Genomic DNA, 26043 nt, shown 5'->3' with positions numbered 1-26043 from the left:
TGCATATAATTGTACTTTCATTTTGTTCATGTCTGCCTTGTACCTGTCATATAATATAACCTCCTTGAAGCATATTTTTTAAATCCAAGCCTTTTGATTGGAACGTTTTACATACATTCATTGTAACTATTGATAAAATAGGATTTATGTGTGTCATTTTACTTTTTTATTTTCTCAAGTCTTTTTTTCTTCTTTTGTACCTGCAACAAGGAATACAGGCTTTATAGAATTAGTCCAGGAAAAATAAAACACAAGAGCTGCAACTATAACCAGTAGCAATGATGACAATCCTATAGGGGTGAAGGATGATCTAATTTGTAAAGTTCTCCACTGAAGTCTCTACTGAACTTGCTAATGATTGGACAGAGATTTTTGTAAATACATTGTAGCCTATCTTCAATATTCCAGCAGTTTATAATATACTCTGCTTTAATCTTAACTCCCTTTTGCACAGTCTCAAAGTAGGCAGAGATCAGAGATGAGGGCTTCTCTGCTCTTTCGCCTGAGCATAGCCCTGCATTGTGTGGCCTTCTAGATTGCCAGAAATAAGTAAAAGTTTTTCTTGGTGGTCTGTGGACATCTCTTTCCCATGCTTTTTTTTTTTTTTTGGAGTCTTTTGGTCAGCCTCTTGCATATCCCACCTTGTATTCCCATTTAGCTTGTATTCCCATTTCAGACAGCTCTGATGTTAAATGATTTCCTCCAATCGTTTTTGAAAAACACTGGTGATAGGCTGTCCATGTAGAACAAGTTCTGAGTCCAGTCAAATAGAGACAAACTTTGAGAATGGGGCTGGAACAGCCAGACAGATCAAATAGAAACGATTCTCTGGGGAGAGAGTCTTTGGGATAGCTCCAAACTTGTCTGCGGCCTCCAGTGGCTGCTAGGCTGCTGGCTTTCACGGTTACCATGGTTACAAGGCCTTTAGTTTTCAAGACTACTTTGGAGCTATGCAGAAGGGTAGAGAGCAGGTTACAATGCCACCAAACTCAATGCTCTTACCTGTTTTTCTCAATTTGATGTTCCTTGGATTGTTGTAAACTTTTGGCTATTTTCCAGAGTTCCGAAAAAGTTTATTTTTGATGATTTTTTTTGGTCAGTATTCTAATTGCCTTTATGAAGGAGTGATTTTTCTAAGATCCTTATTCTATCATTTCTTAAGAAGCCAGTATGCTTCTGCCATTTATTTTTATTTTTTTCCCTTTTTATTTTTTTAAATTTTATTTTTTAACTTTACAATATTTTTTGCCATACATCAAAATGAATGCACCACAGGTATACATGTGTCCCCCATCCTGAACCATTTACTTTTAATTTGGTATCTTATCTACTGATTTATAGAAGTTTTCCATTTAACTTTTTAATTGATTCTGGATATAAATCTTTATCTTCCCAGGTGGCACTAGTGGTAAAGAACTTGCCTGCCAATGCAGGAGATGCAAGAGATGTGGTTCAATCCTTGGGTAAAACCAATAAATCTTTGGTCGAGTATATGCCCTGTGGATATCTTCTCTAAGTTGGTGTCTTGCCTTTTCGATCTATGGATCTAATCTCGTGCCTTGATGCTCACCTGAATGAGTCTGTCATGTAGAGGAGGAGTGAACACTTTGGTTCATCTGCCAGGTAGTCAACAGTATCGATTGGCTCAAACAGAAATTGGTGGGAGGTGGAAATTCAAGTCATTGTGCTATATAATATGATTAAAATTATTCACATCATATTTTTATATTTTTATTATTCAATTATTATTAAAAACTGAAGTAAAATAGAAATAAATGGAGAAAATAAAAATTTTCCTCTTCCATCTCTTCTACTCATGACTTAACCTTGGTTGTCAGTATTTGGTGGGTCCTTCCTCACCCTTTCTTATGAATTTATACACAATCACACATCCACACATGTGTTTAGGTGGTAAAAGATTTATAAATAAGGTCATACTAACTCTGTTTTGTGATGATGGTTTCCTATTATTGTTATTTTTAAAGGCTATATAGCATTCAATAGTAGCAGAAATATTATGTTTTGCTGGAGACTTAGACTGTTCCCAGTTTTTCATGCCAAGAAACAATACTGGGATGTCATTTTACATATATTTCTATTTTTAAATCTAAATACTTCTAAAGAAATGAATCCCCAAAATAGAATGCCTGAACCAAATGATGGAAACTTTCTTTCATTTATATAGAGTAGAAGCTTGACTTCTTGAATGTGCATCAAGATACGTTCACCTATAGTTAATAGAAATGCGTATTTACACACATTTCTCAGCGAATAGTGAAAATAAGTATTTTTTCTAATTTTGTCAGTTAGATGATTAAAATATATTTTAAGATTTTAATCTGTATTTGATTACCTGCAACACTGAGAATCTTTTCATTGGTCCCTTTTTATCTCCACTTCCATGAATTGTTTATTTTTATCTTTCAACTATTAATATTTTGACTTTTTTCTTATTGATTTCTATTTTCTCTTTACATATTCTGAATAGTAACCTTTGTCTATAAAACATATTGTAAATATTTCCTCAACCCTGTTGCTCATATTTTAATTTTACTTATATGGTCTTTTTATATTCATTTTTTAAAAGGAGATTGTATGATTTAACTTTGAAAGTGAAAGTCACTCAGTTATGTCCAACTCTTTGTGACCCCATGAACTGTACAGTTCATGGAATTCTCCAGGCCAGAATACTGGAGTGGGTAGCCTACCCCTTCTGCAGGGGATCTTCCCAACCCAGGAATTGAACCGGGGTTTCCAGCACATTTAACTTTGGGTTTCTCAAATTCTTGTCTTGTTTAGGAAGGTCAACCTCAATTCAATATTATACAAATACTTTTCTGTATTTCCTTCTAGTAATTTAATAATCTTGATTTATTATTTGGTTTTCTCATTTTTATAGAGAATGACAATTTACCTTCCAAGTCCTTAAATGCATCACTTGTAAATTTATAGGCTTTATAATGAATCTAGCTTTATGTTTTTCCAAAACTGTGGGAAATTATCCAGTAACTTTTCATTAAATTTTCCACCCTTTATCTCATATTTGAAATGCTACCTGTATCAAAATGAAATTCTCATATTTCCAGGAGTCTGTCTTGGGACTCCAGTGTTTCACTGATTGCTATGTCTATATCCATGCCACTGTCTCACTGTTTAATTTATTATAGCTTTATGGTATTTTTTTCCATCCCTTTCCTTGTTCCTCTTTTTTATAAATGTCTTTTCTGTTCTTGTGCCTTTTCTATTTCATGTGATATTCAGAATAAGCTTCAGATTTCTAATAGAAATTCTTATGGCATTTTGATTGGTGTTATATTTAATTAATCAATGAATTTGTGGTAGGTAGATGTGATGTCTTTATAATGTTGGATATTTCCATCCAGGGGGTATGTATATGTCTTGACTGATATAAATTTTTTGTCTGTTTATTTATATAATTCTGACATTTCATATTAGGTATTTTATAAATAAGTTGCAAATTATAAATGGCACTGTATTAGTTACTACATTTTCTAAGTGGTAATGGTAGATGCTATCAATTTTGCATGTTGTTTCCAACTTCACTCGTTAATTCTCATATAAGTCCTAATAGTTTTCCAGATCATTACTTGATTTTTTTCTTGATTTATTTCAATAATTAGAACTTCCATAAAATGTTGAATAGTAATAGTCACAGTAGCTATCCTTGTCATTTTGCCAATTACAGTGGAAATAGCTTTTAATGTTTCATCATCAGGTTTATTTGAGGGACATAAGAAAGTCCCTTTCTATTCTTTTCATAACAAGTGTTTTTAATAATCATTATCATGATTGAGGATTGAATTTGGTTTCTCTCATTTGTTAATATTGTGAATTAGACTAATAGGTACCCTGATGTTAACCACCTCTCTATTCGTGAGATGAAATCTATTGAGCATCAAGTATTTCTCAAATATCATTAGATTTGATTTCTCAATATTTTATTTATGTACTTGCATCTATATATTCAAATTGGACTATAATTTCCCTTTATTTGGGGCTTCCCTGATAGCTCAGTTGGTAAAGAATCCACCTGCAATGCAGGAGACCCCAGTTCAATTCCTGGGTTGGGAAGATCCACTGGAGAAGGCACAGGCTATCCACTCCAGTATTCTTGAACTTCCCTTATGGCTCAACTGGTAAAGAATCCGCTTGCCGTGTGGGAGACTTGGGTTCAATCCCTGGGTTGGGAACATCCCTGGGAGAAGGGAAAGGCTACCCACTCCAATATTCTGGCCTGGAGAATTCATGGGGTCACAAAGAGTCGGACACAACTGAGTGACTTTCACTTTCCCATTATTAGAGTGCTATTTTTACTGTAAATTGGGGTCCAGATGCTTGTCATTTGAAAGCCAATAAAAAGGCAAGCTTGGTGGAAAGGAAAGTTTGGTGGACTGTCGCCCAAGAGAGGGGAGAGGGACATGGATGCCTGTCCAAAGGCTGACTTCCTCCCACTGAAGATCAGTGAGCTTTTATAGGTGAAGGGAGGGGGCTACATGCAGAAACAGCACAGTCAGCTCTGATAGTCATCTTGAAATTGGTTCTACAGTGATCTGATCAGTGTAATCTTGTTTCATGCTTAGTTGCTCAGTTGTGTCTGACTCTGCAACCCCATGGACCATAGCCTGCCAGGCTCCTCTGTCTGTGGGGATTCTCCAGGCAAGAATACTGGAGTGGGTTGCCATGCCCTCCTCCAGGGGATCTTCCCAACCCAGGGATCAAACCTAGGTCTCCCACATGGCAGGCAGATTCTTTATCATCTGAGCCACCAGGGAAACCCAAGAATACTGGAGTGGGTAGTCTATTCCTTCTCCAGGGGATCTTCCTGATCCAGAAATCGAACTGGGGTCTCCTGCATTGCAGGTGGATTCTTTATCAGCTGAGCTACCCTCTGATCAGTGTCATCTTGATTGTTTTAAGTACAGTTAATCTGCAGTCCCAGGGTCAGTTTGTTCCCTTTCTTTGAAATTAGCTCTGGGAATTGTGGCAGCTTATGTCATGGCTGCAGTCTGGTCATCACGTAGTTAACTTCTTCCACCTGGTGGGGGTTTTAGTCTCTATAAGACAGTTCAAAGGATGTGGCACAGAATATTATCTATAGCCCTTGGAAATGGACTCAAGGTCCTTGATTATGCTTAATGACTAAAGTATTATTTAGTCTTTTTGGACTGTTTTCTTCTGTTTCTGCATTTTCACTGCTTTGATTAAACTTATTCTATGGCTAAAGTTTTTCCACAGACAAAAGGTAGGCTGAGGATATAGAGGACTATAGGGTTCTGCTCCATTTCAGTCCCCCCTTTTCTCTGGTACTTTTCAGTCTTGAGGAAGGACAGGTACAGAAAAAGAAAGGGGACAAAGTTTTGGATAGAGAGGGTAGTCATAAACTTGGCAGAGGAACCCAGTTTTAGTTCCATTTCTGTTCAAATTATCTCCAGCTCTTGGAAGGAATGGGATGACAATCACTCTAGCAACTTCCTGATGAAGAAGGGTATATTCCTGCCTAATTTGGGGAACGGATACAGAATTGGAAATAATCTCAAGTTCCAAGCTTAGCATCAATATTTTGTATTTTGAAAATATTACCTCTCTCTTTTACCAGGTACTTTGTCATAGTAGCTGGACATACTGTACTGCAAAGAGATCAAACTAGCCAATCCTAAAGGTAATCAACCCTGAATATTCATTGGAAGGACTGATGCTGAAGCTCCAAAACTTTAACCACCTGATGCCAAAGGTGACTCATTTGAAAAGACCCTGATGCTGGGAAAGATTGAAGGCAACTTGAGAAGGGGGCAGCAGAGGATGAGATGGCTGGATGGCATCACCAACTCAATGGACATGAATCTGAGCAAACTCCAGGACACAGGGAAGGACAAAGGAGCCTGGTATACTGAAGTCCATAGTGTTGCAAAGAGTCAGACAGGACTTAGCAATTGGACAACAGAGATATTACAATGAAGATAATAATCAAATGCATCTTTATATTATTCTTTAAACGTGTTAGGGTTTTTTAACCTTAATGGTTAAAGCAGATGTACAATGTATGTTGAGGGCTTCCCAGGTGGCTCAGTGGTTAAGAATCTGCCTGCCAATGCACAAGATGCAAGAGATGCAAGTTTGATCCCTGAGTAAGGAAGATCCCCTGGAGTAGGAAATGGCAACCCACTCCAGTATTCTTACCTGAGAAATTCCATGGGCAGCCTGGCAGGCCACAGAGTCAGATACAACTGAGTGACTGAGCACACGTGCACAATGCATGTTTATTAGGCCATAAACAGGATGTTTTTGGTTAACCTAAAGTTCAACTTATATCATGAATAAGCCAGAATGACTTCCTCATAACACAATATTTGAAAATTTCTTGCATAATTTCCCCCTTTTAATGGCAGATCTTTTCATAGAAAGCATCAATAATCATTATATTTTCCCGGCATTCTTAGAGTGGTTCAGTTGCCTTTTCTAGGTCCATTCATGTCCCTCAGTGCTAGGCTTATTTTTTGCTTATATATTGACCTAGTCATCCACGCTGGGGTAAAACTAAAACTAAGACACAGTAAACAAATACAGAAGTATGCTTATGGAGAAACATTTTATAGGCCATACATTTTATCACTTATACCCAACTGTCACACAAACATTGTACACACAATTTTAGCAGTAAACATAAAGCCAGCAGTGATACACATCAATCCTGAACACTGGGTTAAAAAATATAACTTGAGGCAAAACAATAGATTTCCATTAGCATTCTTTAAATTTCTTACCCACTTCAGCAGTATGACCTGAAAGTTATCAAATATTTTCTATATAGTTTAACATACCAAATAATTCTAGTTACTTTAATATTTCTTCTGAGATGGAAAATAGAATGGTGAGTGTCACAGGCTAGGGGGAGGGAATGGAAGGTTATTGTTTAATGGGTGAGAGTCTCACTTTGGGCTGACAAAAGTGTTTTGGAGATGGATAGATTGTGGTGACGGCTGCACAACAATGTAAATGTGCCTACAGCCACTGAACTGTACATGTGATAATGGTCAAAATAGCAAATTGTATGCATATATTATCACAGTAAAAACAATAAATAAACATTTTGAACCATAAAAATATTTCTTTTGAGACACTAAGGGCCATTTGGAATATTCAAAGTCAGCTAGAGAAAGAAACTTACAATCTGTTATCAAAAGCAGCTCTTTATTCCAGGGAAGTTTTGTTCTCTTAACAGAGAGAAAGAAAACCAAATTCCAGTTTTCAATCAGCTTACTATTAATAACACTCATTTACCAAATTAAATCCAACCTAATCTTAATCACTCCTGACAGAGTACAAAATTCTTTTCTCAAAGTTCCCTTTTTCCACAAATGTTTTATTACTTTTTGTATCCATATAATTTGTCCTTTATTTTTCCCCACCTAGAAATAACCAGCTCCAGGACAAAATTATTATCATCATTTTTCCTCAACAAAAATATCTCCATTCTTTATATCTTCTCTCACCGACAACACATGCCCTACTTGCTTTACACATTGGAATGTTTCCCTTATCATTTTTAGTAGTTTTAATTACAGATTACAATTTTTAACCCTTAAAAGCCTTAACAAAACCAGAAAATAAGTAACTAAAGTGTTATACCAGTATTTACTGATTGGTAAACTTAGGCACATATTTTATAACCTCTAAAAACTTGCATTTTTCTCATAGTATACTTACTCTTTAATATGGTACAATAAACCCAAACACCTTTTGAAATTCTACTAATTAACCCAAAGCTGAAGTCTCAGGCAAAGTGGGCTGTGTTTGTATTTCAAGGACATGATAAGAGTTAACTTATTTCCTAGACATGCTTTTGTTCTCTAAGCCTCAGCATTCTTAAAAGAGTATTTTATCAAGCTAGCTTCCTCTAACTGCATATGCAAAAAGAACTAGTTTTGGAATTTCAAGAGTTTCATCTTAACCATTCTTTTTTTCTGGAGTCTAAAGAATACCATTGTCATATTATGTTTTAAAAAATTCTTTCACTGCTATATTTTAAATAGATAACCAACAAGGACCTACTGTACAGCACAGGGAACTCTGCTCAATGATATGTGGCAGCCTGGATGGGACAAGACTTTGGGGGAGAATAAATACATGTATACGTATGGTTGAGTCCCTTCACTGTTCACCTGAAACTGTTACAACATTGTTAATCAACTAAACCTCAATACAAAGTAAAAAGTTTTTTTTAATTACCTTTCTTTTTTTTTCAGTCATAATCGCATAACTAAAATTTTTCTAATGAATTGAATCTGAATTTCCCATTTTACAAAAGACAATACAGATACCAATCACGTGGAACTAGAGAGTGTCATACAGTGAAGTAAGTCAGAAAGAGAAAAACAAATATTGTATATTAATGCATATATATGGAATCTAGAAAGATGGTACTGATGAACCTATTTGCAGGAAAGGAATGGAGACACAGACATAGAGAAGGGACTTGGGACCACAGCAGGTGGGAGCAGAGATAGTAGCATTGACACATACACATGACCATGTATAAATAGACAGCTGGTGGGAAGCTGCTGTACAACACAAAGAGCTCAGCCTGGCACTCTGTGACAACCAAGAGGTGTCGGATGGGGGGAATGGAAGGGAGGCTCAAGAGGGAGGAGATGTATATAGTATGATTGATTTGTGTTGTTGTACAGCAGAAACCAACACAACATTATAAAGCAATAAGCCTCCAGTTTGCTAAGTCACTTCAGTCGTGTCCAACTCTGTGCAACCCCATAGACGGCGGCCCATCAGGCTCCGCAGTCCCTGGGATTCTCCAGGCAAGAACACTGGAGTGGATTGCCATTTCCTTCTCCAATGCATGAAAGTGAAAAGTGAAAGTGAAGTCACTCAGTCATGTCTGACTCTTCTCGACCCCATGGACTGCAGCCCACCAGGCTCCTCCGTCCATGGGACTTTCCAGGCAAGAGAACTGGAGTGGGGTGCCATTGCCTTCTTCACCCTCCAGTTTAAAAAAAGTAATTAGAAAATCATTTTCATATGGAGAGATGATCAAGAAGTAGGTTGCCAAAATTATAGGAAAAAATCCTTACTTTTAGAGAAAATGAATAAAGCATTGTTTTGGGAGGAGAGAGAAAAACTAATGTCATATTTTAATGCATAGAAAAAAGTACAGATGATCTTATTAGAGAAGCAGAAATAGACACACGGACGGTAGAGAACAAATATATGGACACCAAGGCGGGGGTGGGGGGGCGGATTAGGAGATCGGAATCGACACATATACACTATTGATACTATGTATAAAATAGATAACTAATGAGAACTTACCTTATAGCACAGGATACTCAATGTTCTGTGGTGACCTCAATGGGAAAGAAATCGAAAAGGGAGGGGATAAATGTAAATGTATAGCTGATTCACTTTGCTGTAAGGCAAAAAACTTACACAACATTGTAAAGCAACTGTACTCCAATAAAAATTAATTTATAAAAGATAATATCAGTCACACAAATGGAATATATACGCACACACCAGAAGACAGAATCATCACAAATCCAACAAGATAATGACCGATACAGAGTCCCAAACAAAGACACCCCCAACACAAAAGGTCCTCAACGTCAGGCACGTCAGAACCAATTGGCAAAATGCCCAAATAGCACTTTGTGCTCAAAGGAGAAGTTAGCCCGGGTGCACACCAGTGGGACTTACCGGGTCTTGGAGCTCGTCTGTTCGTCCAGGCGCATGTTCCACCGAGGAAAAGCCTACGTTGACAGCCAGTGCTGAGCAGAGGAGAAAAAGAGAAGATTCCCCGAAACAAATGGTTTCAGCAGCTGCTAGAAACACCCGCCCCTCCAAAATCTTTCTCTCAGGATCAGGTAGCCTCCAGCAGCGGTTCCTCAAAGCCATCCAGGAGCGTCGTCCTGGTGGCTCTACTCTAGGAAAACCCCAGAAGCCAGGTGTCGCGAGAGCACAGGAGTCTCGCGGAAGGAGCCAAAAACAGAGTGGGGTCCAGCTGCTCGCCACTCTAAAGCCAAAGAAGAGGCGAGCTGGTGGAAAGGAAAGTTTGCTTTATTTCAGAGGACAACAGCCTGGGGCAGGGGGCTCCTGACAAAGGCCAACTCCTCCACACTGACAATCAGTGGGCAAGAGCTTTTATGGAGGGAGGGAGGAAGGGATGGGGCTTCATGCAGAAAGAGCACAGTCGGCTCTGGCAATCATCTTGAAATTGGTGCTGCAAGAGTCTGGTCAGTGTCATCTTGATTCGATTAGGTACAGTTAATCTTCAGTTCCAGAGTCAGTTTGTTCCCATTTCTTTGAGGCCAGGTCTCAGAATTGTGGCAGCTTATGTCATGGCTACAGTCTGGTCATCATGTGGGGGTTTCAGTACCTACAAGACAGCTCATAGGATATGGCTCAGAATGTTGTCTAAACCCTTGAGGAGGAACTAAATGTCCTTGCTGCTGCTGCTAAGCCGCTTCAGTCGTGTCGGACTCTGTGCAACCCCATAGACGGCAGCCCACCAGGCTCCCCCGTCCCTGAGATTCTCCAGGCAAGAACACTGGAGTGGGTTGCCATTTCCTTCTCCAAGGCATGAAAGTGAAAAGTGAAAGTGAAGTCGCTCAGTCGCGACCGACTCCCAGCGACCCAGTGGACTGCAACCCACCAGGCTCCTCCGTCCATGGGATTTTCCAGGCAAGAGTACTGGAGTGGGTTGCCATTACCTGCTCCAAAAGGTCCTTGACTATGCTTAATAAACTAATATTATTTAATCTTGTTGAACTGTTTCTTTGGTTTCTGCATTTTCTCAGTGCTCTAATTAAACTTATTCTTTGGCTAAAGTTTTTCCACAGACAAAAGGCAGGCTGAGGACATGGGGAAGCAAAAAGATCATAGTGTCCTGCTCCATTCACTATGCCTGTCCAATTTTTACAGCAGAATTATGCTAGGTATACAGAGTAAATGAGAGAGCTTTTCTTTCTTAATACTTTACAACAGTTTAAAATAGTAATTATCTGTTACTTACAGGTTTTGCAGAATCACTCATAAAGTAACTTACCACCTTTTGGAAAGTGTTGATATTTACCTGCTTTACACTATCTACTTACAGTTCATGATCTAAACAAATTTTATCTTTTCGAGACAGTATTTTTTTTTAGATTATCATTTATTTCACCTGGATTTTCTCACTTTGAGTGTTGCCAAGTAGAAACACAGACCAAAAAACAAACAAAACAAAATGCTTCGAATAAATGGACTGCTGAGCATTTCCTTAACTTGCACTAAAGATGACATTGCTTCTTTCTCTTTTCCCCTTTCAGTGGGAAAAAAATTTTTAGATAATACTTGGAGGAGCTATGATTCAAACGACATTTCTGTATTAAGCAATTTATAAAGCAAACAATCTAGTTTCAAATGTGTCTTGCTCAATACTAAACTGTGTTTATGAGACAAATCTGTATATGTGAATTATGTAGTTTCTAACATTTTAGATGAAAAATTAAACCCTTTAGGTGGTATTTCCAACATACTGGAGGAACTGGTTGTCCAGCCTCTGTTGGTTTCAGTCAGTGCACTGACTCTAGCAACTGAAACCGTCCGGAGCATTCTGAAGATTGATGATGTGGTAAACACTCGGTAACCTGGTTAACATTGTCTGACTGGCACCATCATGGCCACTAATGGTGCAGCTGGAGTGGAAGAGCACCTTGGCATTCCTTTGGAAGATTGTTATGAATTTCTGGGCCTGGTCTTCCAGTTGGCATTTGCTTGAAATTGTATTGACACAGTTTAATGAAAATATTAAACACATGGTTTCAAAAAGCAGATTAATTTATTGCTCTATACTCTGCATTATTCCCACTCTCTCCTAAATTCTGTTATTTCTGATTGACTAGAAATCTGTGAGGAGAGAAAAAAAGGAGCTAACATTTGCCTGTTAAAGTCTGAAGGACTTAATGCTGGTACTCTTAAGTTTTGTGTTAGGTTGTGGTTTTTTGTTGTTTTTCTCTTTTTTGGCTGCATGGCATGTGGGATCTTACTTCCCCGACCAGGGATCAAACCCACACTCCCTGTATGGGCAGCAAAGAATCTTAAACACTGGACTGCCAGGGGAAGTCTCCAGTTTTGTGTTTATTGATAGAAGTATTGAGAAGGAAAAATGGCCCAATATGCTCATCACCCTGATAACCCCCCATTTTCAGTAATACATATGCGGTTTGAAAAGTTAACAGTACAGAAAGAGTGAACAATGAAAGTTTTTCTCATTCTTATCCCATTTTCTAAGAACCACTGTTGTGTGTATTGGGATTCCTTGTAAAAATAAAAATATGCATATATGTAGCAAAAAAAAAAAAAAGAAAAATTAAACCCTTTAATAATGGAGAAACAATGAAAAAATGCTTGAAAATAGGTGCAGACGTTGAGCTTCCTGATAAATGATGATCACTGTTTTAGAGATGTGGACATCACAGTGGGGTCATGAACCCCAAAAGTACATGGTGGGTGGTCCTGCAGTTGATGTGGCATGCCCCAGAGCTGCCACAGGCCAACCAGAAAGAATGAGTGTTGATGTCATGATTGTTCGTACAGTGGTCTCTATTGTGTCCATCCATTCTCAGCTGCAGGGCCGAGGCCACTCAAGCCAATCCCATCTGCTCTGCTGTTAATACTGGACTGCCGCTGCTGCTGCTAAATCACTTCAGTCATGTCCGACTTCCCTGTCCCTGGGGTTCGCCAGGCAAGAACACTGGAGTGGGCTGCCATTTCCTTCTCCAATGCATGAAAGCAAAGCAAATCATCCCAGGGCATTTGTATGTAACTTTTAGAGGTTTGCATTGCTGGACCTCTGCTCAGGTTCTGAATTATATTCTTGTGTGTGTACCGCTAGGGTTCTAAATAATTTTTGAACAGCCCCACCAGCAGAGTTCAGCATTGGGCTTTACTAGAGGTGTCTCTTGCTTCTTTGGGAAAGGACAGGACAATTTCCTAGTCCCTGTCTGGCTCAGGCACAAGCTTCAGAGGTAACAACTCCAGATAGATAAGAATAGGGGCATCTGGTTTCAGGTGTTATCTAGATAAGATAGGGACTTTAGGTTTTTAGAGGTGGGGTTATGGGGTTCTAAAACGTGTTTCAGTTGCTTCCAAGATAAAGTGTGTTTTCTTGGGAGAAGGTTTATTGCTTTTACTTGATTCTCCAAGGAGTTGATGAATTAAAAAGTCTTAGTGTATTAGTGAGGGTTGTCTAGAGATACAGAACCAATAGGAGATAGATAGATAGATAGAGGAATTGGCTCATGCAATTATTTAGGCTAATAAATTCCACGTGTCTGATGTCTGCAAGCTGGCGATCCAGGAAAGCCAGAGGTATAATTCAGTCCAAATCAAAAGGCCCGAGAATCAGGTGAGTCAACGCTATTAATCCTAGTCTGAGGGCAAAAGAAGATGAAATGTCATGTCCCAGCTCAATCAGTGAGGCAGGGGGAAAATATGGGGGAGCAACAAATTTCTCCTTCCTCTGCCTTTTGTTCTCAACAGATTAGATGATCCCCAATCACTTGGGGAGGGCAGTCCACTGTAGTGAGTCCACTGATTCAAACGTTAAGCTCATCCAGAAATACCCTCACAGACACAGCCACAAACAATGACTAACCTGGGCACCCATGGTCCAGTCATGTTGACACATACAATTAACCATCACAGTTAAGAACCTTGGTAGAGGTATCGTAGACATCATTTTCCGTGAGTTCAGGCAAAAGTGCAGAAGCAGTAATCTAAGGCTCGAGAGAACCAGGAGAGTAGACTCAGGTTTGTACTGCAGGCAAGAAACAGAAGGAAATGGCAACCTACTCCAGTATTCTTGCCTGGAAAATCCCATGGACAGAAGAACCTGGCAGGCTATAGTTCATAGGGTCACAAAAAGTTGGACATGCTGAGTGACTTCACTTCTTCTTCTGGCAGTGGTTCTCAGTCTTGATTGCTCATTAGGACCACTGGGAACTTAGAGAAGTCCAGAGAGATGCCCTATGAGTTGAATAAGACCGCACTGAATCCAGGTTGGAGGTGTTTGTGTTTCTGTGCCTTAAGGATTCTCAAGAGATCCTTGAACAAATTCACCCAGAGAGGTCAAGTTCTTGCCTTCAGCTCTACAGCCCCACACAGATCAGATCATAGTTTCTCAAGAAAAAAAAAAAAATCTTCCTTGGTGGCTCAGGCGGTAAAGAATCTGCCGCAATGCAGGAGATCCAGGTTTGATCCCTGGGTTGCCTGGGTTGGTAAGATCCTCTGGAGAAGGAAATGGCAACCCACTCAAGTATTCTTGCCTGAAGAATCCCATGGACAGAGGAGGCTAGCAGGCTACAGTCCATGGGGTTGCAAAGAGTCAGACGTGACTGAGGGACTAATACTTTCCACTTCCCTCGAAGTAGATACAGTCAGACAATTTATACTTCTAAAGGAAATTATAATAACTACTTGTGGTACATTAAAATTCAATGTTTTTTTATCAGAGATATCAAAGTCTTACCTGCTTGGGATCTAAGGGACTTAGATGCTTCATAATACTCTTGAGTGGTATTTAGAAAGGCTGAAATCTTTCCTGCCGAATAGTCTTATATTGGTGTTGGGGCTTAATATAAATACCCAGAACTTTTACCTATTCCCCAAGAAGAAGTTCACACAGTCTAAAAGTTTAAAACCTTCTATTTTCTGGATATTCATCCCAAATTTTCCAGTTTCATTTCATCCCATTAATTCCAGTGAAGTGAAGTGAAGTGAAATTTGCTCAGTTGTGTCTGACTCCTTGTGACCCCATGGACTATACAGTCCATGGAATTCTCTAGGCCAGAATACTGTAGTGGGTAGCCATTCCCTTCAGGGGATCTTCCCAACCCAGGGATTGAACCCAGGTCTCTCATATTGCAGGCAGATTCTTTACCAACTGAGTTATCAGGGAAGCCTAATTAATTCCAGTGGCAACCACTTATATCATATTATCTCAACAAATCACTCATCAGTGTATTATTTCAGAGAGAATTCATTCCAAGCAAGAGCATTTATTTCCAAGATTTCCATTCTCTTTGCAGTGTGCGAAAAATGATCAATGTAATTAGGTATAGACACTATTTAATTTTGATTAGTGATATACAAAGTAAACTGTAGAAACATGAAATATCCAAATGAGGACACAGTCTGAATATAAGGCATGTGAGCAATATACTTTGGTAAAATATTTAAAAGGGTTTTATTGCTTAGCTATTTTTAGCATTTATCTTAATTATTTAAAACCCTATTTTTTAAAAACATTAAATAATGCTTCCTGCAAACTCCCCTTTGGTTTGAAGGTAAGTAGGCATTAACTTTTTTTTTTTTTTGCAGATGCTAATGAAAGCCTGAAATTAACCACCCCATTCTACACTCTCTGCAGTTTTCTCCTGGCTCCCCAATATATATTTTACATCTCTGAGTTTTGATCCTTCTTGTGTGATGTATCAACTAAATTCTGCATTTTTTAGGATAAGAAATATCAAACAAGACAAGCCTATGATGAAAAGTTCATCAAGCACTTGAATTTAGTGTAGAAATTTGTCTGCCTCTTAATTCTGATTGGATAAACATCAGTTTCTGATGACCAGTTTAGGAACTCAATGATGGTGGGTGGATTACATGACATATCTAGGAAGCATGAGGACCCTATATCCCAGAGTGACTGGCTCTTCATCTCAAAGTTCTGGATGTTTGAGGCACTAGAGAGCAGCTCTTCCTCTGAGCTGTCCTCACCACTGGGAAATAAATCAGCAGAAAAGTCTCTGACTTCAGAGCCATCTGTGTAGCTTGGATTCACATCCCCTTTCTGTCACGTAGAGCCCTGTCACCCTCATGAAGGTCACAAACTGTGTGAAGTTCAGTTTCCCATTGGTGAAATGTGATCACTAATACCTACCTCTGAGGATTTTATGTGTATTATGTAACATATCTGGCTGGGGGAGAGGGAGGCAGTCAATAAATGGAAATGACCCTTACACATTCCCAGAGTCTATTAGCATCAATGCATTTTCTTTCAGCAGAGAAAAATTTATTAAAATCCGTTAAAGAATACTTACTTTTATGTAAGTGTATCTCCTAACATTTTCTAGACCAATAACTAATATTTATTGAGTGTCTACATTGTACCAGGGATAGGGTTCGGAACTGAAGACAGAGCAGTGAACAAGGCCTACCCCAGTTTGCTGTTCCTGTGTTTTATAAGTAACTAAGTCCATCCATCCGCTTTGTTCATCTTTGGTGGTTTCAGCGAGAAGTCCAATAAGCCCTCATAGTCTGGAAAAAAACCACACAAAGGCTATTATTCCCCTTAGGAATTTATTGAATGCTAACTGTAATAAGCACTTGTATCTGTTTTAAATTTTTTATTGAGTTATAATTTAAATACCATACAATTCACTTGCTTGACTTGCACAATTCAGTGAATTTTGGTATATTTACACAGTTGTGCAACTATCACCACAGGCACAGAGGTTTTTTGTTTGTTTGATTTGGGCTTTTTAAAAAAATTTTTGGCCATGGGACATGTGGGATCTTAGTTACCCAGCCAGAGACAGAACTTGCACCCCCTACATTGGAAGGGCAGAATCTTTACTGCTGAACCACCAGGGAAGTCTCAGCATTTGTACCTTAATTCACAATAATCCTATGAGGCAAGTTCTATTATTATTGCCATTTCACAGAGAAGGAAACCAACGCACAAAGAGATAAGTGTTAACATCACAGCACAAATGTGTGGCTGACCCTGGACCATGGACCCCAGCAGGCCAGCTGCAGAGCCCAGGCTCTTAGCCCCATGCTCCCTGCATCACACAGACGGAGCAGAGCCGGAAGCAGCCTCATCTTCTCCAGGACACACAGCACATGTATACACCTTGAGCCCTGTGGCATGGATGCAGTTTGGACAAATATCCATAGGCTCTGGGAAAAAAGAAGACCCAGAAAAATTCTTGCTATCAGGTGGTCCTAGATCTAAAATTCTCAACGAGGAGGGAAAGGTAGGCAAAGGTTCACCCTTATACCTCCTGGAGAAGGGTTAAGTATGCCAAGAGGACTCACCCTGAGATGTGCCAGATTATCCTGAAAACTTGTATTTCCTTCCCAGGGGAAGGGACTTCTATTAACAAAAAGTGGATTGAAAGACTGTTTCTTTACTGGGGACATCGGGAGAAGTAGGGGGCGTCCCCTTAATGGGCATCATACACAAATTGTGGCTCTGCAGTTGATGGGTTGGGGGTTGTTTGAAGCTGCAGACCAAACAAGAAAGGAAGAATTGCATCAGGATTTATAATCATAGATCTATAACCCAGGCTGTAGATGGCTTCACCATGGCCAAACTCCCAGTTCCACAAAGCTATCTAAGCTGGTCAGCAGTCCTCTTGGGGCCTAGCAGGAAAGATCTGTCCAGAGAAGAGTTCCACACAGAGTAGTGAACCTGTTTCTTTTTTTAAAGCTTTTATTGAATTTGTTACAATACTGCTTCTGTTTTATGGTTTTTCGGGGTTTTTTTTTGGTTGCAAGACATGTGGGATCTTAGCTCCCCAACCACAGATCGAACCTGGGCCCCCTGCATTGAAAGCCGAAGTCTTACTTAAAAGAGTTTGTATGATGCATCCAGAGTGAATGGGCACTAAAGGAGGCAAAGTAGAGAGACACACAGCTATGGTAGGAGGAACCATGACATCGAGAGATATTAGCTCTTAGCCCAGGAGCAGCAGAAGAGACAGATGGTGGCTGAGACACCCTTCACCATGGAAGAACGGATCACCACGCAAGCAGTGATGCCCAAGGTGGGGTCTGTAAGATGATCCATTGTGACATTAGAAGAAAATAGTAGAGCTCTTATTTGCACTTATTTATTTATCTCATTGCTTCTTCATTTCTATTTTTGCATACATTGAAAATACATATATTGGGGACATGCTCTATTTTTTTTGACCACTGAAGGATCAAAAGTGGTTGGAAGTCACTGCAAAAAGCAGATGCGCTTCTTCTGGGTCAGCCACCAGAATGATGTTATATATGGAAAATGTCCCTATTTGCCATGAGGCCCAGACCTAGGACTGCTGTCTGCACCTACCTCTCTTCCTGTACTCCCTTAAAGACCCACTGATAATCCCAAGGGATCTCTGGAAGAGCCCAACCAAGAGACAGTATCCAGTTTTGGTCTATGGTTTCATGAGGGCAACAGCCATGTACGAAGCTGAGGCTAGGGGAGATCAGAGCTATGATCTCTCAGAAGGAACCACAGAAGGAATTCAAATGGTTCCAGGGAGAAGGTGTGAGGTGGCCCCAGACACCATCAGGGAAATGAGAAATTTGGAATTGCAGCTAGCTTCCTATTGGCCTTCATTAACAGTTGCATCTTTTCTATCAATCATTCTCTTTTGGATGTACACCTCTGAAGCAGTTAACTTGAGTGCGTTACATTGAACTTTTGGGTAGCTACACAGTGCAGCTCCCTCGGAACCATTTAACACCAAACATTTAAAAAACAAAAGGAAATTTCAAGGCAAGATCTCTAAAGGTCATCAAGCTTTCATAAATTTTCATCAAATTTTCTACCTACTCTGTAGGTCTAGTAGCTGGAAAACTTTTCCAATAGAGAAAAACACAGAAAAAGCTGTAATAAAGAAATGAAGAGAAATCCACTTGAGAAACAGAATTAGAAGCAATTTCCAATGCAGAATATTGGAAGGATTTTAGTGACTTTATCCCATATTACAAGCAAAAATAAAACAATCACAAATATAAAGTAATGTGGTACTTATGTAACATATAGTATGTTCTAAATTCCACAATTATTGCTGCTAATGGTCGAATTCATGAGCAGGGTAACATAGATCAATGGTGATTTCCATATTCTTTCCTTTATATTATTCTATACTTGTGAAAACTTGGCTATTACTTCATAAATGATGTTTCCTGAAAAAGGAGAAAATATTTTCATAAATAATTTCAATAGTCTTTCACCTATGAATACCATCCCTCTTTGTAGATTCCATTTGTCCCATCTAAAAATGTCTTAAAATATTAACATAATATAAGCTGTTATTACAGTATTTATGATACCTTTACTCCAGAAGACCCATACAACTACCTAAAAGTTCAGTCATGTTGCTGCCAAAATACCTCTCAGCTATGGTTATGTGTCCATTTCTATCTCGCAAGGCAGATGAACACAAAGAGAAATTAATCGTGGTCTCTGGGCTAAAGGAACTTGCACTGTAGCAGAGGGGACAAAACATGCACATAAATAATTATGATACAAGAGTAAATATGTGATAATACTATAAAAATAACATACATAAAAAGTAGAAGAATGTCAGAAAGATAGCACTCACTTCCAGAGTAGGGGGGAGGGGTGTCATGAGATTTACAGAGAAAGGTGTACTTGATTGAGGCATTAAGGGACAAGGTATGACTTAAGCTGAATGAAGAGGAAGCAGAGGAGAGGGAGCAGGAGGGGAGTAGAGGTGTGGAAGCTGGGGTGGGGGGCGTGAGGATAGAAAGAAGAGGAACCAAAAAAATCACACCTTCTAAAACAAAGAATGGAAAAACTTGGAGTCCAGTTAAAAAGCAAGTTATGGGATAAAGTTAGCTCCAAAGTAATTGGAGACAAGTATGTTGCTGCTGCTGCTGCTGCTGCTAAGTCACTTCAGTCATGTCCAACTCTGTGCGACCCCATAGACAGCAGGCCACCAGGCTCCCCTGTCCCTGGGATTCTCCAGGCATGAACACTGGAGTGGGTTGCCATTTCCTTCTCCAATGCATGAAAGTAAAAAGTGAAAGTGAAGTCACTCAGTCGTGTCCAACTCTTAGTGACCCCATGGACTGCAGCCCACCAGGCTCCTCTGCCCATGGGATTTTCCAGGCAAGAGTACTGGAGTGGGTTGACATTGCCTTCTCCAGGAGACAAGTATAGAAATGAGTAATAAAGAAGGATAGGTAATAAAGAAGTTTGGTTGGTTGGTTAAAAGGATATGATTTAAAGTATCTTCTCTTACCTTTACCTATTTCCTTCTTCCAGCCTTGAGTATCCTCACTCCACTTTAGAAACCCATAGACTACTGCTTTGTTTATTTGTTTACTTACTAGACTCTTCCCAGATCAGGAGCTCCGAGGGCAGGGCTGGTGTCATTTCCCTCTTTGCAGCCACAAAGTCCAACATGGAGCTTGTTGTGTAGATGTCTATGGGAATGAATGCCAGGCTGTAGGAACCATCTCTATATAGCAGTCATCTTGTTATGCTCAAGATTTTGTGTGTTTTTTTTTTTACTGGCGACTCGTTTCATATATGATGTTATACATATTTCAATGCCATTCTCCCAAATCATCCCACCCTCTCCCTCTCCCATAGAGTCCAAAAGACTGTTCTATACATCAGTGTCTCTTTTGCTGTCTTGTATACAGGGTTATTGTTACCATCTTTCTAAATTCCATATATATGCGTTAGTATACTGTATTGGTGTTTTTCTTTCTGGCTTACTTCACTCTGTATAATAGGCTCCAGTTTCATCCACCTCATTAGAACTGATTCAAATGTATTCTTTTTAATGGCTGAGTAATACTCCATTGTGTATATGTACCACTGCTTTCTTATCCATTCATCTGCTGATGGACATCTAGGTTGCTTCCCTGTCCTGGCTATTATAAACAGTGCTGCGATGAACATTGGGGTACACGTGTCTCTTTCCCTTCTGGTTTCCTCAGTGTATATGCCCAGCAGTGGGATTGCTGGATCATAAGGGAGTTCTATTTCCAGTTTTTTAAGGAATCTCCACACTGTTCTCCATAGTGGCTGTACTAGTTTGCATTCCCACCAACAGTGTAAGAGGGTTCCCTTTTCTCCACACCCTCTCCAGCATTTATTATTTGTAGACTTTTGGATCGCAGCCATTCTGACTGGCGTGAAATGGTACCTCATAGTGGTTTTGATTTGCATTTCTCTGATAATGAGTGATGAGCATCTTTTCATGTGTTTGTTAGCCATCTGTATGTCTTCTTTGGAGAAATGTCTATTTAGTTCTTTGGCTCATTTTTTGATTGGGTCATTTATTTTTCTGGAATTGAGCTGTAGGAGTTGCTTGTATATTTTTGAGATTAGTTGTTTGTCTGTTGCTTCATTTGCTATTATTTTCTCCCATTCTGAAGGCTGTCTTTTCACCTTGCTTATAGTTTCCTTTGTTGTGCAGAAGCTTTTAAGTTTAATTAGGTCCCATTTGTTTATTTTTCCTTTTATTTCCAATATTCTGGGAGGTGGGTCATAGAGGATCCTGCTGTGATGTGTGTCGGAGAGTGTTTTGCCTATGTTCTCCTCTAGGAGTTTTATAGTTTCTGGTCTTATGTTTAGATCTTTAATCCATAAGATTTTGTTATTAATGACCAAGTCTAAATGCTCACAAAGGAGGGAAACAGGACAGTGGCTCAGCAAGCCAGCTGGACAGTCAAACTGACCTGGGTTGGAGTTCACCTCTGCCATTTCCTCAATCTGAGTGAGACTTTATACAAACACTTTTCTGACAAACATACATTACCCTCATTTGTAAAACAATCATAACACTTACCTCCCAGCATTATGGAGAGGATTAAATAAGCTGTGTGTTGGACCCTTAGCACATTGCCTGGGACCTAGTAAGTGCTTAATTTATATAAGTTATCTTGCTATTTAACATCAAATATTGTTTGTCAATGACACTTGTAAAGTTGCTCAATATGTCAGCATGACACAGGTTTTATGTTCAAAGCACAGAGGCTGGATAATAACAGCACTTTATTTTAATTCTAAAATGGTACCACCATGATTCTCTTTCTGGTGGGCATATTTTTTTTCTTTTCTCTTTTGACATATTACACACACAAAGAAGAATGAAAAAGGACACAAACATACATTGGAATGTATAATTATGTAGTAAATATGCTTGTAACCCATGTCCAAGATTTAAAATGAAATATTGGTTGCTCCTCTGAAGTCCCCACTGTGACACTTCCAATTCAAAGAGGTGACCACTGCCCTGATTATTCTGGAGGGAGGTCTTGTCCTAGCTCTCCTAGGGTAGTCCTAACCCTCCTAGCTTCCTTATAGCTTTATTCCCTATGAAATGTGCTTTCTCTTATTTTTCAATTTTATATCAATTAAAAATAAATTGTATGCAGTCTTATGTGCCTTGCTCTTTTGATCAGTATTGTGTTCATAAGATTCTTCCTCCTCACCAAAAACCCTCTATTTTCTCCTTTTACATTGTTGTAGGATTGCAATGTGCTAATGGATGTACCACGATTTAGTCATTCACTTAATGTTTATGGCCATTTTACTGTTAATGGACATTTGGTTCATTTACAGTTGAAGATCATTATCAAAATTCTGCTTGGAACACTCTTATATATCTCCTGAGACACAGTTGTGCGGATTTCTCTAGGGATATATCCAGGAGTAGGATTGCTATGTTGCGAAGTATGTGTAGCTCCAATTTTACTGGAAAATGTAAACTGTCTTCCAAAGTAATCGTACTAATTTCTACGACTACCAACAGTGTATGAGAGCTCTCCACATCCCAGCCAACATTTGTTATTATCAAAGTTTTAATTTTGGCACTCCTGTGTGTGCCCTAGGATCTCGGCTTGTACTTTACAATTATTAATGAACTTGAGCATCTTGGAATATTCTTATTCATTATTTAGATTTCCTTTTTTTGTGAAGTGCTTATTCAAGACGTTTGCTCTTTTCATTGGGTTGTCTGCCTTTTTCTAATTGATTTGTGGATACAAATCTATGTTGATTATATGTTGCAGATATCATTTCCTTCTGTGGCTTATAATTTCACACTATTTGTGGTGCCTTTTCATGAGTTTAATTAAGCATTTTAAAATGTTTGTTCTCACATTTAAATTTATAATCCACATGAAGCTGATTTTTGTGTGTGGTGTGAGGAAGGGGTCCAGTTTGATTCTTTTCACATTTGTGCTGTGCTCAGTTGCTCAGCTGTGTCCGACTCTTTGTGACCCAATAGACTGTAGCCAGCCAGGCTCTTCTGTCCATGAGATTCTCCAGGCAAGAATAATGGAGTGGTTGCCATTTCTTCTTCCAGGAGATCTTCCTGACCCAGGGATTGAACCTGTATCTCCTGTGTCTCCTGCATTGCAGGCAGATTCTTTACCCACTGAGCCATCATAGAAGCCTTCTTTTCACATTTAGATACTGTTATACCAGCATTATTTATCAAGAAGATCATCATTTCTCCAATTGTTCTGGACTGCCTCCTTAGTCACAAATCATATCAATTTATGCCTGAGTCTGTTTTGGGTATCCTTATTCTTTTTCAGGAGTCTCTTTATCTGCAATAATTCCATACAGTCATGACTGATATTTGGCAGAAGAAATCCTCTTTCCTCATAACTCTTCTTCCAGTGTGTCTTGAATATTCTTGGGAATTTTTTATTTCTTTAAAAGTTTAATATCAGCTGGCTAAAATGAAAATCAGTCTCTTGGGGTTTTAATTGGGATGCCATTGAATATTGAGACTGATTTGGGAAAAATTTAAATCCTTACTATGTCAACTCTTTCAATCCATGTAGATGGCATATCACTCCATTTATTTAGATCTTCCTTCCTTTCTCCCAATAAAGTTTTGTAATTTTTCTTATAGAGTACTTATACCAAAGAAAGGCAATGCCAAACAATGCTCAAACTTCCACACAATTGCACTCATCTCACACGGTAGTAAAGTAATGCTCAAAATTCTCCAAGCCAGGCTTCAGCAATACGTGAACCGTGAACTTCCAGATGTTCAAGCTGGTTTTAGAAAAGGCAGAGGAACCACAGATCAAATTGCCAACATCCACTGGATCATCAAAAAAGCAAGAGAGTTCCAGAAAAACATCTATTTCTGCTTTATTGACTATGCCAAAGTCTTTGACTGTGTGGATCACAATAAACTGTGGAAAATTCTGAAAGAGATGGGAATACCAGACCACCTGATCTGCCTCTTGAGAAACCTATATGCAGGTCAGGAAGCAACAGTTAGAACTGGACATGGAGAAATGCTGGGCTGGAAGAAGCACAAGCTGGAATCAAGATTGCTGGGAGAAATATCAATAACCTCAGATATGCAGACGACACCACCCTTATGGCAGAAAGTGAAGAGGAATTAAAAAGACTCTTGATGAAAGTGAAAGAGGAGAGTGAAAAAGTTGGCCTAAAGCTCAACATTCAGAAAACGAAGATCATGGCATCCGGTCCCACCACTTCATGGGAAATAGATGGGGAAACAGTGTCAGACTTTATTTTCTGGGGCTCCAAAATCACTGCAGATGGTGACTGCAGCCATGAAATTAAAAGATGCTTACTCCTTGGAAGGAAAGTTATGACCAACCTAGATAGCATATTCAAAAGCAGAGACATTACTTTGCCAACATAGGTCCGTCTAGTCAAGGCTTTTCCAGTGGTCATGTATGGATGTGAGAGTTGGACTGTGAAGAAAGCTGAGCGCTGAAGAATTGATGCTTTTGAACTGTGGTGTTGGAGGAAACTCTTGAGAGTCCCTTGGACTGCAAGGAGATCCAACCAGTCCATTCTAAAGGAGATCAGTCCTGGGTGTTCATTGGAAGGACTGATGCTAAAGCTGAAACTCTAATACTTGGGCCACCTCATGCAAAGAGTTGACTCATTGGAAAAGACCCTGATGCTGGGAGGGATTTGGGGCAGGGGGAGAAGGGGACGACAGAGGATGAGATGGCTGGATGGCATCACCAACTCAATGGACATGAGTCTGAGTAAACTCCAGGAGTTGGTGATGGACAGGGAGGCCTGGCGTGCTGTGATTCATGGGGTCGCAAAGAGTCAGACACGACTGAGCGACTGAACTAAACTGAATTGATACATTTTTTGCTAGATTTTTCACTAATGTAAAAGTCTGGGTTCTTTTTACTGTATGTTATAAAATTATTTATAGTACCTTTTATTTACTAGACCTTCACTGTTTTTCGGATATAATACCAAGCACTTCAAATATGCTGTGTGTTGTAATACTCACAACAATCTTGTTAGCTCCTCCTACTATTATGCTAATTTTACTTTTGCACATGATGCTCAAAAGGATTATATATATCACTCAAGGTCTCACAGTTAGTAAGTATCCAAGCCAGAATTTGGAAGCCTTGTCTGATTCCCAAGTCATGCTATGCTGCTACCTCAGTGGGAGACGTGCCCTAAGGGAACTGAATGCATTTCAGATATGCTTTGATGGGTAAGAAAGATCAAGGACCTGGGATACTTACCAGAGGATGGAAGAAGCAGAGGGATCCCAAACACTCAGGAAACTGAAATAAGATGTTGAGATGAGCAATGATGGGAGTCACATAAAGTAAGGAGGTGCTGAAGACAAACATCACTCAAGCTGCCATTTTTCTTACGGCAAAGAGAAGTCAATCAGTTACCTTAGGAGCTTCTGGGTATCAGGTTTGCTTCAGTGGCATCAACCCCAGACACACAGAGGCCATATCAGCAGTCTATGTTACCCACTTGCTATTTTTAAACTGAATTTTATTACCTAATTTTCCAGTCTCTTTCAACTGGTACCTTTCATTTGGATTTTCATCTTAGCATATGCACTTCCCCTAATTCTTACAGCTGTTTGCTCAAGCCAATTTTGAGGCTAATTTTGGGAGGACTCATTTCTACTGAATACACAGCATATATGAGAAGATGCCTCTCATATAGAAGATTTTTATGAATAAAAATTCTTTGATATAGTTCCTAACCATCAATCTGCATTTTTAAAATGTATTTAAGAGTACCATTGGCCAGGAACTCTAAGAAGCAGAATTGCAGCACAGATGGTCCAAGATTCTTAATGTCTAATGTTACACTTTAAAATGACGCTGTTTCATGGTGTTGATCTGCCTGCCTCTTGAATTCTTCAGAAAATGCATGTTGGATTGTAGTTGATTTTGAAGAGCGATAGCTGTATAAGGTGAGCCACAGTTAAA

The sequence above is a fragment of the Bos mutus genome, chromosome 13 (assembly GCF_027580195.1).
Source record: "Bos mutus isolate GX-2022 chromosome 13, NWIPB_WYAK_1.1, whole genome shotgun sequence".
Taxonomy (NCBI): domain Eukaryota; kingdom Metazoa; phylum Chordata; class Mammalia; order Artiodactyla; family Bovidae; genus Bos; species Bos mutus.
Note: the sequence above shows the minus strand (reverse complement) of the source record.